At 33.4% G+C, this 19,696-nt stretch overlaps 1 pseudogene; it reads right to left on the reverse strand.

Annotated features, from left to right (window-relative positions):
• Positions 1-16,920: 16,920 nt before the first annotated feature.
• On the reverse strand, positions 16,921-19,097 carry LOC149533559 (purine permease 1 pseudogene; annotated as a pseudogene).
• Positions 19,098-19,696: the final 599 nt, after the last annotated feature.

Here is a 19,696-nt window from a genome sequence, read left to right on the forward strand (position 1 = left end):
TGTGATCCCAAATTAACTTCACACTTCAACTGCATTCTTTGACTACATGTGTTCCCGAAATGATCATATATTAGTCAAAGAGGGGCAAATGTATGCACCCTAAAATGGTCACCTAGACTATGGGCCCCAATTAATCAATTTATCAATTTCCTGAATCAATTTATCGATTTCTTAAACCAATGCATTGTGATATTTTATTGAATCAATTCAAATCATTTTCCTTGATCAAATTGCAATTAATATAATTATTTCAATATTTCCTAAGGTTTGATCATTTCATCAATAATCTTATTTAATTAAAAGAAAATCTCTCTTTTAATTAAATAGTTTTATTTTATTTAATTAAAATCTTTCTTTTTATTAAATAATATTATCTTATTTAATTAAAAGAAAATATCCTTTTAAATAAATAAAATAATCTATTTAAATTTAAAAAAATCTCTCTTTTTATTAAATAATCTTATCTTATTTAATTAAAACTAAATCTCTCTTTTAATTAAATAGTTTTATCTTATTTAATTAAAATCTTTCTTTTTATTAAATAATCTTATGTTATTTAATTAAAACTAAATCTCTCTTTTAATTAAATAGTTTTATCTTATTTAATTAAAATCTTTCTTTTTATTAAATAATCTTATCTTATTTAATTAAAACTAAATCTCTCTTTTAATTAAATAGTTTTATCTTATTTAATTAAAATATTTCTTTTTATTAAATAATCTTATCTTATTTAATTAAAATAAAAAATACTTTTAAATAAATAAAATAATCTTATTTAATTAAAAGAAAATCTCTTTTTTAATTAAATAGTTTTATCTAGGCAAGAGCCCACAACACAATGGTAAATTGTGAGCCTCTTATTGAAGAGGTCTTGGGTTCAAATCTACTTGCAATCGCACTTAATAAATAATAATAATAACAACAAATTACAACACATAATAATTAATCTTAGCTTCGGCCTCTTACTAATAAAAAAAAAAAAAAATTATCTTATTTAATTAATAATTTTCCCTTTATTAAATAATCTTATCTTAATTATTTAAAAGAAAACATCCTTTTAAATAAATAAAATAATATTATTTAATTAAAGGAAAATCTCTCTTTTAATTAAATAAACAAATCCCCACTTAAAGCTCTCTTTTTTTGCACATATCTCTAAGTGGTGAGTTTTTTCCTCTTACTTCTCTTTGTAGGGATTTATCCCACATTGCTCTTGTGAGAATCCTTCCACCTCCATAGTTTCTTTTATAAGGAGCTCTCTCCTTCTCATTTAGATATATGTTAATTGCTATAGTCTTGTTATGTTACAGGTTTGGAGAAGGAGTTTGAGCATTAGAGTTTGAACCTTAGGGTTTAGACATTGGAGCTTTATTGCAACTTCCCTCTTCTTGTCTTCTTCTCTCATGCATCCATGACTTCCATCATCATGCTTCATCCTTGCATTTTTATATTATCTTACATTCATATTTGTTTCATAGATTAATCTTGCATTCTTATTTCTTTTCATAGATTAGATTTTATTTCTTGCATTATTTTTCATTGTTATCATTTAGATTAGCTTGCATATTCATTTGCATGCATATTTTGATATTTGAATATCTTGTTTTATGGTGTACTTGCATGGGCACAAACTAGGTCAAACTAGGGGCCTCCATTATAAACCCTTGCACTCCATGAATAAAGAGCTATGAGTCACCATTTTAGATTTCATTCTTGAGAAATCTTAGATATAATGACTCATAGAAGTGTGTCAACATTTTAGCACACAGGGGTAAGTATAATAGTAAATCCTAAATATAAATAGCACCATATTCTAAAATGAGCATCTCATTATCATGAGGACATACTAAACATATTTCTAAGGCAAACCATATGGCATCATCATAAAAGTAATTTCATTAACTAACTAAGAGAAATTAAAATTTCATCATTACCACTAGGAAATTGTTACAACCTGATGTAATCAATTACTCAACACATCGAAGTATTGCATTTTAAATATCAAATAAGGTTTAACACATCTATAGAAGATTTGTATAGACCTTTAACAATTAAGTATACAATGATAGAAAAGGAGGGGTGTTACAATTTCTCCTTTCTAGCTCTTTAGGTCCTTATCTGTAACTTTTGTCATGGGTCCAAGAAGTTCTTCCCACTCTTTTCCAATAACCATATGGGTTTTGTCTCTTAATTCTAAGTAATTGGTTAATAATTTTATTCTTAACAAAATTCATAACCATAGTCTCCATAGCTAGTTTTCTTCTCGATCGCTACAATTTATTTTCCTCTCACCTTTGAATCTCTTTGATGCTAGTACTCTTGCTCTCATCTTTGAATCTCTTGTTCTGGGGTACACCTTGCAAGGGTTGCATAGCTTGGTTCATTTGAGAGCCATCATACTATTATTTTGCACCTTTGCACATCATGGATAGAGAGCTATAAGCCACCTCTTGAGATTCTCTCTTTCATGGGCATTCTCAAGAATAATGTTTTACAGAAGTGTGAAACATTTTGTATACACAGATAGCACCTACAACTATTGGAAAAGCATGGAAAACTTGTGATGAAGATGGAACCTATACTAAACTTTCATAGAAAACTTGTGATGAAGATGGCACCTACAACTATTGGACTACCATGGAAAACTTGTAATGAAGATGATACCTAAAACTATTGAACTATCATGAAAGAATTGTGATGAAGATGACACCTACAACTATTAGACTATCATGGAGAACTTGTGATGAAGACAACACCTCCAACTACTAGAATGCCATCAAAAAATTTATGTCTTTTGTTTCAAATTGGGAATGTGTGTGTGTGTGTGTGTGTGTGTGTGTGTGTGTGTGTGTGTGTGTGAGAGAGAGAGAGAGAGAGCTCCAAAATTGTATCCATACATTCACTAAAGTGCTTATCAACATGTTTTATTATTTCAAGATCTAAAATATATTGGCTATCAATTTCAAGCATCAATTTTTCTTTCATCCCAACAAGAGATCCAATAATTTGTCTAGCCATGTTTGAGAAGAATATTATAGTAGGTTTCCTTATTTGTCATGGTGATGTACCCTTAGCTTAATTTCAGACCCTTGTTCCTCTTATTCTTGACATACACACAAATACCCATCACTAAATTTTCTTACATGATAAAAATTAAAGAGAAAGTTGAGTAAAATGAATCAATGCACCTTAGAGCCTTCACATGAAGTCTTCTTCATTTCTTCAAGAGATGATTTATCTTTTGGTTCAACCGCAAGAATGTCTCTCCTATATCTTGACCTTACATTGTATTGTTGCATTGCAATCAAGTCTTCCTTATATGGGTCACCATTTGGATGGACAGCAAACTAAATGATTCCAAGATCCATGGCCTAAGTTCCAAAAGCTAAACTTTCCTTCCTAGAATTGGCATTTTAATCTTTGTATAAACTCCATTGTGCATTGTCCCTCCACCACACTCTTTCTGTGGTGGGATTTGGGCAAATAGGTTGTAATACACATGTTTTCCTTATAGTATTTTTTTTATTACTCTCACAATATTCTAAACCAGATGATGAAGCATTTGAAAAATGTGATGGTTCTAATAGGTCCCATGCATGGCTCATTCAAAACATGAAACTCAAGATTTAGAATTTTTTTATAGTACACTAGTTGATCCAATAATTTATTTGATGAAATTAATCCATTTTAAGTAGTTTCTTGATTAACTGGCCTAATTAGGCCTATTAGGCCCCTAAACAAATGATTATAGTTTTACATAGACATTATGTCTAGTATGACAGTTTAGTCATATGAAGAACAGTGTGATCATGTTTTGTTAACAAAAAGGTGTGATCTCATTTAGGCTTGGTAATAGGCTTGTTTAGCTACCCAAAGGCTTGGGTTGTTGTTTCCCCTCCATTTTTCATTGGTTTAGACATTTTTCATCTTCTAAAATCAATTATTGTCTTTGACTTCATCTAGTTCGCAAATGGTGAAGTGAGTATATCTAAAATTACCACCATGGTCTTACACATTTTATTACCTTTCTAACCATATATTTTATTATTATTTTTGGAAAGGATTAGCATTATGAAGTTGATTTTTCTATATTAGTGTCTTAACAGTCCTCTCAAACATATGTCTACCATTTTTTAGTAACTTTTGATCTCTTAAAAAAATGGAAAGTAAACTAAGCATAATTTTCTATACACTTTTTTTTTTTAAAGTGTTGATTTTAGATTATTTTGATGAAGTTATGCCCAGTGCATGAAGAGGTACCAAAATTTTAGGATGGAGTCACTTCAAAAAATCATAGATAAAAAATTACTCATCAAAAAATAATGAAAAAATAAACAAGTTATAGATATCACTCTTACCTATCAACGTACCAAAGGGTTTTTCAAAATACTAAATGTAACTATATGTTTTGTTGAGCGCACATAAACAACTATGTTATGTTTTTCAACAAAAAATAGGAATAGTTTTTTTGCATGCATGGTTTGACCATCTTAATCTTATCCATTAAAAAAAAACCTTACTAGTTTACAAACTAGATTCAGAGTACTACAATTTTTATGTTTTACACATTTTCTCATTTTGAGTGCATGACCCTCAAATGAGTCATCTAAGATTAGGTTTACCTAATTTCAAAAAAAAGGTGTGCACTTATACCCCCCTTTTTTACACCATCTCGGTGCACATACTCAAATTAAGATCCCTATGTAATCTTATACAACACCACTACATTAATTTTTTGGGGATATTTGCAATTTGAGTTAGCTGGAAAGATCTCAAGTAATCTTTGCATGATCACATAAATCTTTACATGGATTGGATTTTAGGTAAATATTTCTAATGGATTAAATTGAAATCTATACTAAAAAATATATTTTTGGCTACCTATATAGTTGGAACACATTTTCACTTAGTCTCCCACCACTTGATTTTGACGAAATAGGGTTGTAGTTTCAACCTATCTAGATAGATTGTTTTGTCAAAGAAACTCTTTGGTGAAAACTCAACAATAAAGTCATAATAGTCTTTAAAATTAATCCATCTCTTCCTACTTTGAGAGAAGACCATTGGCATAGTGAGAATGCCAGATGCATGGAAGGAAGGGATCTTGTACTTGCAATGAAAAGAGATGCAGTTACAAAGAATTCGTGTGGCGATGATGAAATTTGAATTTTGCATATTTGGGATTCACACACTTGATTTTATCATGGTTTGATACTCCAAGGACCTTGATAATCTATACAAGATGGTCCACCAAAGTCTCCCTAGGAACAAAATCCTAACCCAAGAGAAGTTCAAAAAGGACACAACCTGTTGATCACATATCAATGGAAGTTGTGTACTTCATAGAACCCCATAAAAAATATTAGGAGCTGGATATTACTATGACAAATAATATAAGATAAATTAGCTTCTCCCTTGAATGGAATGTTGGAACTTACAAAGTCATAGAGCCCAACTTTGTGAATATGTGAATCTAGATTTTTTGTAGAAAGAACTAGTAATTTTCAATACAAAAGTAATATTTAAAGTTGTTGTGAATAAGAGCACTCTTGTTGGGGAATCGAGATGAGGCATGAAACCAACCCCTTTACTCCTATACCTATATTCATAAAGAAGATATGATAAAAATAGTCACATAAAGGAAAAACTTCATAATATAGTAACACAAAGGAAACACATAAAATCATTTATAGGCTTGGTACCTGGTTAACACTCTAACCTCAAGAGGGGAAATGTGATTCCTTCCATATATTTTTCCTCCATAATATATTTGTCAAGAGCCTCTAGGAGGTATGTCATTATTGGATAACAGATCAACGTTCTCATTGTTTTCATCATTATCTTGCAATTCAAAACCTTAGAGTAACTTAATTGAGTGCCTAGATTAGACATGGTTTCCATAGAGCTACTTTCATGCTTGAAGAATGAAAATACCTAGGATTTAGGTCTCCTTAGGGAGTGGGACTATTTGTGATTTCAATTGTTGTCAATTCTTCTTTAACTAATTATCCTCTTGATAGGCTCCCAACTCGCATGGAAGGAGTAAATAAAATGTCAATTGTGTGAGTTTACTCAAGGATATTATAGGAAACCCCTAATTTATAATTTGGCCCTTGAAATCAATTTGGAAACACAAACAAGGTGTTTAATTGATTTTATATAATGCTTCAAGGATGCGTAATCTCATGAAATCCCTCCACTAGATTTTGGTGGCTCTTGCTATGCTAGTAAAAATAAGGAATAGATGAGTCCCATGGATGATATAGAATATAAAATATATTGAGATATTTTCCCTCAATGCTACCATTTACATAGAAAGGTAACTCTAATATGTGTCTAGCATGCAAAATCCCTCCCACCGTTGCACCAAGAATTCCAACTCGCCTAGAAGAATGATTTTGATTTAAGCTTATACATGCATACAATGAATAAAGCTACACTCACAAAGAATTCAAGGGAAAATAAAGAGCAACGAATTTTGGAATTGGAAAAGAAAGAGTTATACATGAAATTCTATCTGATAATCAAAGAAGTTGATGTCAATATATTTGAATAATTTTTTTCTTTTATCTTTGTCTATTAAAAAAACTTAGATCTTGGTCTCATTAAAAGGTGGGTAAACAACTTCTTAGTAATTTATCCTTTGTGCATCACATAGTACTATAGATCTAAAGCCTATTAATTCCATGAAAGTATTGTAGGAAATAGTGATATTGAGTCACCATCATATGAGTCAGATCAAATATATAATCATGAATAAAATGTTAATAGGAAATCATCAAGAACACATAATAATGTGAAAGGGTGTGATCAACACAAAACAAAACTCCACCTTCCTAATGTATAACCATTATCCAACATAAGCTTTATCCACTGTTAAAAATTTTAGACGCTAGGAGACATCCATGTGCTTTTTCATCTCTAAAATTGCACATTCACTTGTCACAAATAATCATTTGTTAATTTCAATGTATTTGAATTGCATAAGCTCTACTATATCCTCCATCACTAGATGTCTATCTCTTACACAACTTGGGCCCTCCACATTCCCTTTTCCTCAAGTGTTACCTCTCTCTCTCTCTCTACCACCTAGTTATCTCAAATATACTCCATAAATGCATATATGTTTGTAAAAATATAATTATCTTAACTTTATTAACTTCTCTATTTTTCTTGCATGTAATAATCTTTCCAAGTTCAATAATACTATATTACAAAAAAAACTCTGGACATAGAGTATACTCTTTCAAAGGGTATCGTAAGCAAGCTAGCATGACTACTATCAAGGATCCATTACTAAATTCAAAAGGCACAAGAAAATATTTGTACTTATAGAAAATATTCTCATTAATTATATTCAAAGATAAAGGAAGACTATAAACAAGATATTGGGAAGAGGAAGCGGTCACAAAAGTAATAAAGGTAATTAAATATTTAACAAATCAATAATTTAGTGTCATTATTATAAGAATTAGAATCATTATCAATCTAGAAGTAGGACTATATTTTTTTGATAAGAAGAAAGGAAAATGATATTTTTTAATGATAGTTTTGTGTTTCTCATTTGTAATGTGGCTAAAAAAATTTAAAAGATTTTTTTACTTTAGATAGTAAAACTTGTAGTGATCACATGTAAGAAAACAAAAAATGTTAGATCTATAATAGTTGGGAATGAAAAATTAGATTCAATAATAAATAAGTATCAATAATAGGAAAGAGGACATCTAAACCAAGATGAAGAAAAGTTAGAATAAAATTATCATTAATATTTATTTATTTTCTTTAGAAAAATACAAGTTGTTAAGCATTGGACAACTAGTAACTCTTTAAAAAAATGGAAATTACATATGCAAAAGGTATTATAAAAATTGACAAATCATCTTTTATTTATTGGTAATAGGTTTATATTTTATTGATATAATATGGTTTACAAGGATTACAAAAAGGTCCATATTCTCTATCTTTAAGGACCATCATTTACAATATGTCTTATTCCTCCTATACTACCATTACATTGATGCCTCTTGGTCAGGCTTGTAAACTTTTAATATGCACACTCAAAAACTATATGACTACTACTAGTGCTATCTTAGTCATGATGACCTCAACATAGCTGAAATTGACATTCTTTCACAAAGCCAAAAAATAAAAAACATTTTTGATGATTACAATTTCCTTTTTGAAAATTTACACCATAATCGTTGCCATTCAACCTCCCTTTGTTCTGCCTTCCACTTCATAGGTCCTTCTTTCACAAAAATGTGGTAACATTCTTTACATTTCCTTCTATCACTACCGACCGAAAAACCCCACTATCCTTCTTTCTACAAAATGGGGCTTCGTTATCTTTGAAACAAAAAGAAGTGCCCTCCATTGCTTTAAGCTCTACAAAATTTCCTTGTAGACCTCTTTTTCTTTGGGAAACTAGTTGGACATGTGGTCTTTCTCTGTTGTTCATAATGAAGCCAGATAGCAATCTTTAGACTTTCCATGCCTGACAGCATTCATTGATGTAAGCCTCTCTGTCCATTTGTCCCCTTGGCTAGTTGACAAAGGGAAAAATCCCTTTCTCCCTCCCTTCGTCATCATCTTCATATCCTTCACTAAAATCAAAGGCCCACCCAAGGTGTGCCTACTCCAGAAGCGACTCCATTTCTAGAATTAAGGCATTTTCAAAAAGAGCCTCCATTACCCAAGCCACATTTTGTTCATGGTTGCCCACTTGTAATTCCCACACCATCAACATTGCCACTATGTCCACCTGCACTTTCCATGAATGGTCTACCTCTCGGAAGAGGGGACTCAGGGTCTCTTGCATCACACAAATGACATCTTCTGATGGGCATTTAACCATTTGTTTGAGATGTCGGTCTGCTACCCTTCCAAACAGGGCTTTCTATTGCTTCTCCATTTTGAAGCTAAATGCCGGCTCCATTGAAACTTCACACTTGCTCTTTCTTAATTTAGAATTGTGCATTGAGATGCCTACCCTTCTAATTTAAAGAGTCTTTCACACACTTTGCTGATGCAGCTCTGTCTTGATTTAAAGTGATGGCGTTTGATTTCTGAAACTCACCTTTGTTTTCGCACATTTTTCACTATCCACACAAGCCAAAGGACCAATTAAATCTACTTTCATCACCCTTTTCTAATTGACCTATCCTTTGAAGGCATTTTCATTTAATGTTTCCTGCATTTCATAATCATTTACAGAGGTGATTCAAATCTACCCCAAAATCTGAATACTCTATCTGCAACACTTCATCATTAAAGAATATTGCCCTTTTTGATAGTGTGTCTGCCTCTATGTTTCCTTCATGTTTAATATGAGTGATCTTAAAATCCTCAAAATTACTAATTTCTTGAGCAATTAGTTCAGTTACCATTTGGAGGTTCCATAAGCTAATTCAAAATTTTGATATTGCCTGCACTACTATGAGGGAATCACCTTCTAAATGTAGCTTTTGATCCCCTCCTTTCTAGCTAGCCTTACTACTAACAAAGTTCATTCACACTCTACTATATTATTGGTGCCTATGGGTAGCTTTTTTGCCCCTTTCAATAAAATGTGGCATGTACTATCTCTCAGAACAACCCCAACACCCGAATCTCCTAGGTTTCCACTCGTAGCTCCATCAAAATTTTCTTTAACCCATCCTTCCATTGGGGCTCTCCATTCTATTTTATCAGACTTTAACTTTGTCTTTTTGGTTTCCAGTGCTCCTAAGGGAGATTTAGATCTTATCCTTGGCCATGAGGCTTGTAACACACTATCCTCATTTGTATAGGGCATCTTCATCGCTTGGTTTTTTGTGGCTGAGACACTTACTATCTCCTCAATACCATTAATAATCCTATTTAAACATATTCTCAGATTCTCCTTGAAAATTTCTTCTATTTCATTCCTTCCATAATTCCCATACAATCAATGAAAGAGAAACTAACCATATGCTTGAGAGAGTTGATTTGTTGTGCTCCCTTGGCCATCCATCGAAGACCTCCTTTACATGTTGGGCTCTCAATCCTTGCCATCTCAATTTAAATTGAACCAAATCCCAACATTTCCTTGCATATTTACATTGAACCAAAAGGTGATCTAATGTTTCTTCATTCTTTTCACAAAGAGGACATCTTGATGGTCCTATTATGCATATTTTCCTTAGCCTTTTTGTAGTTAAAATTCTACCATTGTAAGCCAACCATGCAAAAGCTCCTGCCTTGGGTAGTATATCCTTATTCCAATAGAGATCTTTTGAAATGAAAGCTTCACTATTTGTTTCCGCCATAATATTATAGCCTAGTTTGACTGAATAATTGCCTGAAAGGGATCCACACCAAATAATTTTATCCTTCTTTGAACTTACAAGCATTCTTCTTTCTTCTAAGATGCTCTTCATTTGTAGCTTCTGTTGTTTTGTCAACTCCTCCCTTGAGAAATCCTTCCAACACCATTCCTTTCCTTCCAAACCATCCTTTTCTATCACATAATTAGACACAAAATCTCCCCATCTTTCTTTAAAGTAATCTTTTAGCTCATTGAAATTTCCATCCTACTCCAAAACTTTGTGTCCATTCCAAGAGTCCTCCCAAAATTTTGCTTGTTTCCCATCTCCAATACACCAAGAAATATGCTTTAAATAATTTGTCTGCAAGAAAGTATGAAATTTCATATTGCTAACCCTTTCAATGGATCTGAATCTAAATATTTTCCTTTTAGAACTCTCACCTAGTATAGTTGTGGGTTTTCATACATTGCCCATATTAGTTTAGCTCCCAAAGCTTTGTTCATAAGTTGCCAATTTCTAATCCCAACCCCTCCCTTATCCTTGGGTCTACAAATCTTTTCCCATGCTAGTAAGGTTATTTTATCTCCTTCATTTGAGCCATTCCAAAAGAACTTCCTCATCTTCTGTTCCAAAACTCGAATAACTTTTGTAGGAATATCTAGACACATCATTGCAAAAATTGGCATGGCTAAGATTACTATTTGGAGCATTAGGTTTCTTCTTGCTGAAGACAACCATTTTCCTTTCCATCCTTCCATTTTCTTTAGGCATTTATCTATCAGATTGTTCCAAAGGTCTGCTTTATTTCTACCTTCGAGCAAAGGAATCCCTAAATACTTACTAGGTAACATTCCAATTTTTATATTCAAGATCCTACAAATTCTGACTTTAACATATTGTGGGGTGTTGAAGAAGAAAACCTCCAATTTAATCCAATTCATAAACTATCCTAAAATTATTTCATAAAGTTCTAGAGTTTTCTTCGTAGCCTTTTCTTCCTCAAAATTTTCTATTCCTGCTAGAAAGGTATCATCTACAAATTGCAAGTGAGTTAGAGCTTCCACTACCTCTATGATTTTAATCCCTTTCCACAACCCCTATTCCCACTATTTTTTGATTAACCTTCCCAAAACCTCTGCCATAATAATAAAGAGAAAAGGGGATAGGGGGTCCTCTTGTCTAATACCTTTTTCTTTTTCAAAAAAACCCTGAGGGCTTCCATTAATGAGCACTAAGAAACGTGGGGTAAAAATGCACTTTTCCACCCATTGCAACCATTCCTATCCAAAACCAAACCACCTTAAAACACTCAACAAGAAACATCTGTCTACTTCATCATGGGCACATTTTATGTCTAATTTAACCATCATTTTTTGTGTTTTTGAAGCCAATTGTGTGAACTACTTCATGTGCCACAACAACACCCTCAAAAATGGATATTTCCTAGTAAGAAGCCACTCCATTCTTCTGAGATGATTGAGTTTAAGACCTATTTAAGTATGTTAGCCATGACCTTGGAGATGATCTTATATACTATATTACATAAAGATATTGGTTTGAAGTCTTCAAAGGTCAATTGTGTGGCTTTTTTTGGCACTAGAGCTATAAAGGTGTTGTTGAAATCTTTAAGAATGAAACCCCCTTGCCTTGATTCCTTGACCACTTCCCATAATTCTTTTTGAAAAATAAAACGCAATTTTTGAAAAAACATTGCAGGGAACTCATCTGGGCTTGGTGCTTTGTCTCCACCTAGGCCTTTTAAAGCTTCACAAACTTCACACTCCATGACAAGGTCCATTAGTTTTTTTTTTTTTTGAGACTCAGTAATCAAAGTCAAGATGACACCCAAGACATCTTCCACCTCATTCAAATTTTTTTCTACCTGCTGGCTCTTTTGAGAGAAAAAATTTACTTCTTCTAAATTGATCCCTTCACTATCTTGTATGAGAGCCCCTTCTTGATTTTTAATTTCAAAAATTTTATTAGTTGCCCTCCTATTTTTGACTAAATTATGAAAAATTTGTGTGTTTCTATCTCCCTCTTTTAAACATACTTCCCTTGATTTTTTCTTCAAAAAAGATTCTTCTTTGGCAAGGCACTCATCTAGTTCCTTTCTTAGAGATTTTTGTTCCTTATAATCCTCTTCAAACATACCATTTTCGATGACTCAAAGGCTCAAAGATTTTAATTTATCCTCTAAGGCCAATTTCTTATCAAAAGTATTACCAAAGTGCTCTCTATTCCAAATCTTCAGCTGGTCCTTAAGAAATTGTAGTTTTTTGAAAAAAATGAAGACTTTGTACCCTTTTCTTACTAGAGCTTGATCTCATCATTCAATGATCAAATCTGCAAAGCCTTCTATTTTTAGCCACATAGATTCAAATTTGAATGAGCATCTATCCAGAGTTTTTTCATCTTGAATTCTCATAAAGATAGGAAAATGGCCAGATCCTTGAAAAGGGAGGATTTCTGTAGAACATGACCAATTTGCCTCTGCCTAGTTGCCTACCATGAAAAATCTATCCAGCTTTTTAGCTATATGCATAAAACCTTCTCTTCTATTTGTCCATGTGAACTCACCTTTCTTGAAATGGATTTCCACTAATCTGTTATCATTTACAAAATTGTTGAAATCTCATTGGCTTTCTGAACTCCACCCTTTTCCACCTTTTTTGTCTTCTAGGTTCAAAATTGCATTGAAGTCACCTCCTAAAATTGCCACCTCATTGTCTAGACCTTGCAATTTATTAGCAATGGTCTGCCATAAGGTCCTTTTTTTAGCATTATTATTTGGACCATATATGTTTATCACTGAAAAAAGAACAGTGTAACTATTTAACATAAACTTTTACCCATTTCCAGTTTGTGTCAACATGGGTAACAGTTATCTCTAGAAGTTCTGATTTCCATAAAATTGCCATGCCTCCTGAAGCATCTTGAGCCCCTATCAAAAAGCATTCCCATCTACTAAATTTACTCTTGAACATTGCAAAATCCTCCCCCGTAATCTTTGTTTCTTGTAAAAGCACCATGTCTAGATTCAATTGATCAAGACATCTTTTGATCAATCTTATCTTGTTAGGGGTATTGTAGCCCCTGACATTCCATGATAGGGTTTTCATGGCTCTCGGGAAAAGGCTAAACCTTTTCTCGATCTTAAATTTTTTGATTGACTTGTTGCATTGCCTGCCAATTCTAGTTTTTTCTTGATAGATTTGGGGCCTCTTTAATTTTTACTCCCCACTTTTGGTTTTTTTATTTTGGAGCTTGTTTGCTCTATAGATCTTTCATCCAAAATGTCTGGATGCTCCAATAAACCTAGATCATTTAGGTTTTCCTCCCCCTCTAGCTCCTCTTGAGTTGAATGTCTTGCTTCATTCATATTACTACTTTCCATTGTTTCCTCAAAAGAATCACAAAGATTTCTACTTGGTGAGACCTCTATATCCTTATAGTAGTTGTTTTCCTCTTCTTGCATTAGCAGTTCTTTTGTGCTTGCATTATCAAGGGTGTCCCCATCATTGTTCCTAAAATATCTTTGAAGTATGCTTCTAAATTTAAAGGTGGACTCTTATATACATGATTTCCCAACACAAGGATTTTTGAGGGAGTTAAACTAACCTTTTCTGGCATAGGTGTTTCCTCCTGAGGGTCTAAGACTTTCTTTTGCAGATCATTTCCCTCTTTCTCTTGCCATTGTTCCATAGGAGTTTCTTTAACCACTTGGGTAGAGACCACATTATCCCCTTGCTCTCTCTCCTCTGATACCAAAAAAACTTTCTTCGTAGTAGCTACTGTCCTTATTGTGTTTAAGCTCTCTTGTTTCTTGTTGGGCTCTTTTAAGGGATTTTGTTCATTTGACCTTTTCTCCATATCTCGCTAGCATTCCCTCAATTCCAACTCATCCAATAGTTTTTCGTCTTCTAGTCCCTTCCCTTTTAAAAAGCCTACTATTTTGCATCACCTCCTTCGAAATCGAGCTTTCCACCCCTTCCCATACTTCAATAGATTGTTGCCATACTCTTTTATCTATGCATAAGGTAACAAAGTTAGGGACAAGATTTCCTTCCTTCATATTTATAAGAACCCTTGGGTGTGTGGATGAATCTTTTAACTTTAGAACTTCCTCTACTTTGATAAAAGTTCCTATCATATTCCCAATCTATGCTAAAATCTCCTCTCCCCAATATTCCATTGGCAAATTATAAAGATTTATCCATATAGGAAAAACCTGCAACTTTTCTTTTCCTGGATCAAAATTTGGCTCTCAATCTTTTAGATAGATTCCTTTACCTTCTAAAAGGTAAGGGCCATTGTTTAGGATATCTATTTTATCTTTTTTATTAGGGGCTATCCCCATATAAAATCCATTTGTTAGGGTTTTTAACTTGCATTCCCTGCCCCATATTGCTTTACAACCCAATCTGATCTTTGTTATAGAAGGCCATGGGCCAAGCCATTTGAAAAATAAAGCTTTCTCCTATAGGTCAACAATAGTTTCTTGCCATTTCGCACTATTAATTTGGATGGAATACATTACCTCATAGGTGATGTGAGCATCTAATTGTTAGGTTGGAACTTTGATTGCCTCTACCTCCTTTGCCTTTTCCTATTGAAATTGCTTTGGTCTGTAAAACTTATGAGCTATTTTGGTGAAGTCGAATCTATCAAACTTTGTGTAGATTGGCTTTTGGCCTTGTGCATATTTTCCCCATTTCCTCTCATTCCCCCATTCTTGTATGTAAAACCTTTGTGGTGGGATAAAATGATCACAACCTCGTAAAAAGGGCAGGGATCGTTGGTTTCTTGTGTGTTCATTTCAATTTAAAGGTCGATGATTTCTGCTATGCTACCCATAAGATGATCCTTCGTGCCTTTTGAAGTTCAAACGAGCACTCGCTAGCCCTCCATTCTTTCCTGCCCATGTTGTAGGTGTCTATTGCTACCCTCGCCTAAATCACTCATGCTCCCTCTCCATTTTTTTCCACAATTTTTTTAGTTTGACAAGTTATTATAGAAATAACCATGAAAAAATATTATATGTTGTCCAAAAATATTTGAAGTCATTTATATCTTTTTTTCTCAAAATTATTTTAGAAGATTAGTTTTAGTACATTGCATTTGATATATGGACATTTAAGTTTATAAGGATTGCATTTGATTCAAAAAAAAATGTTGGAATTCCAACACTTTAGTAGTTGGACCAAGTGTGTAGCGGCTTACAAATTATATAAATCAATAAAGTGGTAAATATTAAACATGTACAATGGAATCTTTGATGAGGAAGGAATAGTCTAATAGAAATAAAGTGAGACAACCAAAAAAGAAATGGTGTCATGTGTGGTTGCTTGTGTGTATATATGTGTGTAAATTTGGATGTTTAGTGTGTTAAAGTTTACTTACTTTTCTTTTAGTTTAATGTTATACTTTTCTTTTAGTTTAATGTTATGCCAATCCCAATGTACAAATTAAAGAGTCAAATTAGGATATGAGATGAATAATTTAGCTCTTTAAAAAAAGAGACTTGCATATCAATAATATAAGATTTTTATATTGCCAATATTGATTATTAATTATTTTGATTGATATCATATTATCTATTAATATGTATCAAATTAATCCTTTCAAGATTCTTTAAAAAAATTTAAAATATTTCACACTAAAAATTAAACTAATTTTCAAATCCAACATTGTTATATTTTAACATTTAACTTTTGAAATATTTACTATAACTTTGTCATATGACAGTCTTTTGATGATTCACCACTAAATTTAAGTATGTTTAGAGCAAAGAAATGCCCATTTCAATTTGTATGAATTTTATTTTAGTTTTAAACAAATCTCTAGAAAAAGTTATAGCATGCACTTTTAGCATATGAAATGTATAATTTTCTCTCCATCTTCTTCAAAATCTTGACATATTTTGGGCACATACAAACTATAAAACAATTTCTTCTTAATATTGTATGTTTCATCCAAATTTAGGAATCATCGCCATGTCATAATTATTTTGAAAAAAAAAATCATTCTCTATTAACTGATCTTTTTAAAAAATTTATAACATATTAGAAAATAAATGAAAATGCCACAAAAATTACACTTCCATTACAAATATATAAATAAACAATACTATATTGTAAATTAAATAGATATATCATAGATATATAAAATTATATTCTTTGATATGCTAACTTATGTATTGTTGTCTATGAGAATAACTGTTGCACCTTCTTTAGGTATAAGTGCTAATATGATGTAAAAATGAATACAAATTTGATCCAACAACAAAATTGTTGTCTTTTATTTCTCCAAATCAGTTTATTGTATTGTTTATAAAGTCTTTGCTTCTCTCTTAGCAGCTGTTATAGCTGTACTTTTCTTCGATCTGTTGCATAAGTTTCAGTTTCTTGATGACCACAACAGAACACAAATTATGCATGTTTTTTGGTATTCGGTTTCGTTCAATTATTTATCTGAAACGTCATAATCTTCCTTTTGCTCCCACTAACTGCAATTTTCACAAAATGATAAACACATTCTTCGAAATTTATGATAAATAATATAAAATCAAATGTGAAAGTAGCTATCAATAATCGGTATATCAGACAGTGAAGTAGGTAGTGTTGATCAAAATTTATAGACAATGATAACAGAAATTAATAGAAGAAAGATCAATTTTAAAAGCATCCTTACCTGATTATGGAACTTCGGCACTAGAGATTTTCTCTTTAACAGCCACCTCCAAAGATTTTTCTTCCTTGATTCCTGAGCATTCATGAATCCATTTGTCCTTTAACTCTCTGTCATCGGCTTGCTGTTTGGATTTCAAATACTCCCCATACAAATATGATGCGAAACCCCACAGAGCCATTACCAGAGCAAGGCCCTTTTGCCCGTTGAAGTTCTCATGATATATAATAACTGCCAACACTTGTGTCGCTGGAATGAACACAGTTTTGCGGATACCACTTAACAGAGAAGAAGTTAGAAAGATGACACCAAGCACCCCAATGAAGAACAACTTCCATGAGATTGCATTCCAAACTAAACCAATGTAGAACTTAACTTCCCCAATATCAGATGCCCTCGCCTCACTTGCAACGGTCTCAAAAATTTTGTTCACTACCATCCCAATAGTGCAGAAAACAGTTGCAGAGATTGACATGATGAGTTGCATCTCCATAACCAGAGTATATGTTACTCTGCACTTGCTTCTCTTGTACACAAGTTCAATGATGGGAAGGATTAATCCATAGAGCCCAGCTGCACCAATTGTCAAGACAAAACCCAAAATGTACTTTGACCTTGTGATCTCTTTGGGTTAGTCACTCTTTGCTTGAAAGGCAAGCAAAACAGAGCCAAGGGTAAGCAATATTACAGTATTGATTGAATAAGGGGTGAATTTCTGACGCACCAAGAGAAAAGCAAAGAGTGTGAGAAATATAAATCAAAATCATTCACAACCGTAAACCTAAAAAATTTGCTCGGCACTCACAATTGCCAAGTGACAGTTTTGCTCAGTAAACACTAAGAAACCGAGTGGCAGGAGAGTTTACCGAGTGAGCTTGGTAAATGAAGAATAAACAACTCGGTAGCCAAAGAATGCCGAGTGAGCTCGGTAGTGTGGATGCCGAGTGAACTCGGTAGCCACAGGAGGGTGGAGCTCGGTAGAAGAAAGCACCGAGTGAGGTCGGTAGCCACTGCAGGGAGAAGCTCGGTAGAAGACGTTACCGAGTGAACATGGCTTGAACTGCAAATGACTTCTATCAAAAACAATACCGAGTGACAGAACTATAACGTGAACTCCTTTTCATCATTAAAATCAGAGAGCCAGAACTTGAAGCTTTCAAATAAACTTTTCAAATGCAAGGAATAGAAGAAAAAGAACAATGAATTCAAGTATGCCTGCTTGCTTTCTATTCAACTTAGATTAAATCATTACAAAATCTGGGAGCATTCGGCTTCAACTAGAAAACGTCCTAAAGTAACCCTAAAACTTCAAACTTTAAACTTGCAGCTCTAATGGCTGCTTACAATTATGCCTGGAGCAATCACTGCTTCAACAAGTTGAAACAAACAAATAAACTATGAACTTACAAAATGATAGATAGAAACATGTGCAACTGCAGGCACGACAACGATTCCTTCTGTCTCTGCAACGACTGATCTGCTGATCGCCTTTTCTTCTTTTTCTCTGCAACTTCTGAGCTCTTCAACTTCAACTTCTTCTACTTCTTCCTCTAACTGATCGAATGAATGTGTGACATTCCTTTTTTCTTCTACCACAAAAAATTTCTCCCTCTTTTCCAAATTTGAAAACTCACCTACCAAGCAATAAATTCTTTTGATCGTTCTGCAAGCTGTCATGGAGGTATGTGGGCGTTTTGGCTCCAGGGGCAAACGGCCTCTTGCATTAAATATTCCAACAAAGAGGGCATTGAAGGCGAGCTGAGTGGCATTCAACAAGGAGTATGTGGAGAGAGGAAGGTAAGAGACGCCCCATGCATCCATGTAATCAACCACCCCTGTTATCAGCCCAATCACACAGCATGCAATGAATTGGTGGAACGTAACATGTTGAAGATGTGGGTGCCTTTTGTATTATAGGAAGAGAGGCAGAATGAGAATGGGAAACCCTGCTGTTTCTAGCCAAGAACACAACCATCTACTAGAGCCACCATGGATGAAGTAAGACCTGAGTGACAATGGCCCTGCTGTAGTCCCAATGCACAAGGCCAAGCAGTTCAACAACACCTCCGTCCACTCCATCAAGCTCTTCTTTTCCTCTCTCTGGCTCTCCTTGATATCCATTGTTTCTGAATCTAAAGGAAGATAGGTTTATATGCTTTGTGGTTTAAGCCTAATCAAGTATGGAGGGTGGTCCTAATATGCTCTATAGCTTAAGCACAGATGGATTTAAGCAATATGACTCGGGGATTCCTATAAACAGAGGATTTCCTTAGTTCTTGTCAACAAGTCCTCTGGCTATATAGCATGCTGAACCTTAACAAAGATCCACGCTTTTCCTTGAGTTGATCTCTAAGATGCCTATATTTCCACACTTAATTTATTATACCTGCCATTAAACATTCAGGCCCACGACAGCTACACAATCATATGGGTCACTGTATTTTCTTCACTAATGTTCTCCATCTCATAATGATATTATTAATTGTCTTAAAGGAAATGAAAACTCGGCATTTTCTATACTACATTACTTTGACATTTTGAGGGTTAGTGCAGTAATCACTCATCAGACGCTAACAATAGCAGGGCTTTGGCATTAACGTCTTTTTTAAGTGTTTGCTTTATTTGGCAAACAAGGATATAAACGAAACAAAAGCAGGGCAGCCGCATGGGCTTCTTTCATTGCTGAAAAATGTGTAGTCCAAACACTTTGGGCCATAAAA

Source organism: Cupressus sempervirens, chromosome 10, assembly GCF_028749045.1.
Source record: "Cupressus sempervirens isolate cs-2001-9-10 chromosome 10, ASM2874904v1, whole genome shotgun sequence".
NCBI classification, from domain to species: domain Eukaryota; kingdom Viridiplantae; phylum Streptophyta; class Pinopsida; order Cupressales; family Cupressaceae; genus Cupressus; species Cupressus sempervirens.